The following is a 3445-nucleotide window of genomic DNA, read 5'->3' on the forward strand; positions in this document are numbered from 1 at the left end:
TTTTGTTACAGGATTACCAGCCACTGCCCACAAAGAAATCACTGTCTATAGAAGAACCTGATTCAGACGATTGCCATACAAACTCCGATGGTGAAGACCAGATATACCCTGAAAATTGATGACTCCCCTAAACAGCAGGAAGTAGCTTAAGAGACACGATGCCCCTATTCCCTCTTCACCATTGGTTTCCCCTCTCTTTTCTCCCCTTCTTTTATAATAACAAGAAGGGAGGAATGTTAGCACCAGGATACTCCAAGCCCCACCTAACCATGTGACCCTTGACCTGCATTGTCAGGACAACGACCTTCAATCCCACAACCCACTTGGCTCAGTTCCCTCCCTCACTGGTGTGATGTCACTTTCTGTATAAATTAGGAAGCCACCCTCCCTCGCTCTCTTCTCCTCTTCCTCTTCTCTTCCCCCTCTTTCTCTCTCTCTCTCCTCTTCTCTACCCTTCTACCCACTTTGCCGCCTCCCCATTCCTGCATAATAAACCTCTCCCACATGGAACACCTTGGTCTGGTCTGCTGCTTGGTTTATCTGCCCAAAATATAAAACTGGTTTCTTGCCCACGCAAGCTAAATGTCCTGCCTCTGTCTCCCTGCCCAGCCATCAGCTGTATGGCAATTCTTTATTACCAATCGAAGCCAGCTGGGGGCAGGGACTCTCAGTGTCTGGCTTTTGGGAGCTGAATTAATACAAAGCATTAGAGCCAATTTCTAACAGCTAAGTGTTTTCCTGAAATGGGAGGTGGCTCCAAAAAGAGCTAAAGCAACCAAGGTGCCTGCCGCCTCCAAGGGACAGCATGGGGCTGAGGGTTGGTGCCTCCCTCCGCTGGCCTGTCAGGGTAAGTGGGACCTCAGAGAACCATTCCCTCTGGAAACAGAGAGCAGCGGAGGGCACCAGTGAGGCAGTATGGGGCAAGACAGGTGGGGACACCCACCCCACCTCCAGCTCTCTGTCCATCCCTGTGGTCTGCACCCCATTCTCTCAGTCTCCCAAGCCTCTGTGCCTCAGAGATCCTGGGTGAGATCCATGGTGGCCACTCCAGCCCCGAGGGGAGCAGCCTGGGAAGGGCATCCTGAGCAGTAAGCAGGGAGAAGGGTGCCAAGACAGTCCAGGATGGGCCTGGGATGGCAAAGGCAGCTGCCAGCTTGGCAGGGAGCCCAAGCACTTGGGTTAACCCTCAGTTTGTTCCCACCCTCAGCAGTCCACAGATTAGGGAATAAGTTAATTTAAGAGTCCAGGGTGAATCTAGATCTTTGGGTTCCCAGTTCAAGGTTCATCTTGTGACGTGCATAACACTAAATCCTTGTTTAGAAGGCCAGAGTCCCTGAAGCTGCAGCGTAAGGAAGACTGTGAAGTAGCTTGCTCTCTCAGTGAGCCTCTGCCAGCTTCTGGGCACCAAGAGGAAGAAAGGGTGGTGTGTGTGTGTGTGTGTGTGTGTGTGTGTGTGCACGTGCGTACACACGAGCACACAAGAGGAGCCACTGAGAACAGAGGCATCAAAGCAGATAAGATCCTTTCCCTTCATTTAGGCTGAGGGGGGCTCCTTCAGTATCTGCTCTGGTCCCATCCTGGTCTTTCTCAAGGTAAACATTTATTTTATGATCAAGGGGGACCCAGTAACCTGACAGTGGGTATTGTACCGCCAGATATAATATATGTATGTGTACATGTGTGTGTGTATATGTATTACTCATTGGAAAATGAATAATAAAAATAGTGTATACTTAAGGGGAAATAAGAAAAATTCTTATGCTCTGTATATTTCTATAACACCTTCATGACCAGGGGTGTGGAGACACACACCTGTATGTAATCCCTGTATTGGCCATGCAGAGGCTGGAGGATGGGGTGTTAAAAGCTGTCTTCGGCTACACTGCAGGTTCAAAGTCAGGCTGGGTTAGATGAGACGATATTCTCCCAGCCCCAAAAGAAACAGATGCTTTCCAGGAGCAGGGGGTACCACTATGTCCAGCCTCTTCGTTTCTATTTTTCCAAAACAGCCAGTGTATGCCTCTGTGTGAGGTATCTTTTGTATCATAAAAGAGAATTAATTATTAAAGAGTGTGCATAATTAATCATTAAATCCTGTCAGGTAAGTTTAAGTTTAGTTTGAGGGTTGTAGATGAAAGTGTTGTCCCTCAACTTTGCACGTGTGACTCGGGTGTCCCTTTAGGGAGAAAGGACAGGAGGAAGTGGTGGGACTTTGGCTTGTTTTTCCGACTGTGTGACGCTTAGCCCCGAGCCACCACCTGTTTGTGATAAAGACAGCGCTTTCCATATCTTCTAGTTTTGGAAAACGAGTCGCTGATACTGTGAGAAAAGGAGGCTGAGCCGCAACAAGAAGACACATTTCCAGGACACTGATGGAAAGAGGAGGAGGAGGACCATGAGAGTAACCAAGATGGCTTCCCAGAGGCGGCGGCCTGGAGCAAGGCCATGAAGGGGTTGGTTTGGGAAAGGGCAGCAGACAGAGTGGGCAGGACCACCGGGACCCGGCTTGAGTGAGCCAGGTTACCCCCCGGCATGCTTTTTCTGAAACAGGCTGGGGTCCCCACCCCTGCGGTGGCCCTGAGCTCTGGGGAAGCCCAACCTACTTCAGTTTTGGACTCTGCCCAGGAATTTCCACAGAAGTGAACAGGCCAAAGCCCAAGCAGGTTGGACCCAGCCCTCCCCACAGCAACCTGTGCTGTCAGTCCTTCCTGACGCTGCCTTCTCACTGCAGATCTGTGAGTAGTGCGGGCTCCTCTCCTCTCCGCGCAGCGGTGTCTGCGAGTGCCTGGGTGGCAGGCATCCCCCAGTCCTGGCTGCATGCGCCACATGCCCTCTGAGGGTCTGTGTCTGGGAAGATCCGCTTAGCCAGCTGCTGTTGAGTAGGGACGGCCTACAGTGTGGGCAAGAGAGGGACCGCAGTGGGGAAACGGGAGTTTGGGCTCTCATTTACAGGTGAGCTAACATCTAAAAGCAGCTTCACGGAGAATGAGGAATGTTGGGGTTTGAATGGAGCAGTCCTGGGAGAATGAGGAATGTTGGGGTTTGAATGGAGCAGTCCTGGGTAGCACGGGCTTCAGAGAGGTTCGGACCCAGGGGCTGGAACCATGTTTTCAAGATGGATGAAACAAGCACTTCCTCCCCTTGCAACGATCTTCACCGGTTGTAGGAAGTAAAGATAACAAAGGGCTCTTTTCTGAGCAGTGCTCACCCCAGATGCCTATTCTATTCCTTCTTTACCTTCCTGGTGACTGGTAACTGTCGGAGCTTAAAAGGACTTGCCTCAGCCGGGCGTGGTGGCGCACGCCTTTAATCCCAGCACTCAGGAGGCAGAGGCAGGCGGATTTCTGAGTTCGAGGCCAGCCTGGTGTAGACAAAGTGAGTTCCAGGACAGCCAGGGCTATACAGAGAAATCCTGTCTCGAAAAACCAAAAAAAAAAAAAAAAAA

At 50.9% G+C, this 3445-nt stretch overlaps 1 protein-coding gene across 1 annotated transcript in view; it reads left to right on the top strand.

Annotated features, from left to right (window-relative positions):
* The first annotated feature begins 2660 nt into the window (after positions 1 to 2660).
* Positions 2661 to 3445, top strand: part of Slc28a1 (solute carrier family 28 member 1) — a 47798-nt gene continuing 47013 nt past the window's right edge. The window contains exon 1 of the mRNA XM_021210267.2: positions 2661 to 2735. The gene's annotated coding sequence lies outside the window, so the exon portion shown is untranslated. The remainder of the gene's footprint in view (positions 2736 to 3445) is intronic.

The sequence above is a fragment of the Mus pahari genome, chromosome 1 (genome assembly GCF_900095145.1).
Source record: "Mus pahari chromosome 1, PAHARI_EIJ_v1.1, whole genome shotgun sequence".
In the NCBI taxonomy this organism is placed as follows: Eukaryota; Metazoa; Chordata; class Mammalia; order Rodentia; family Muridae; genus Mus; species Mus pahari.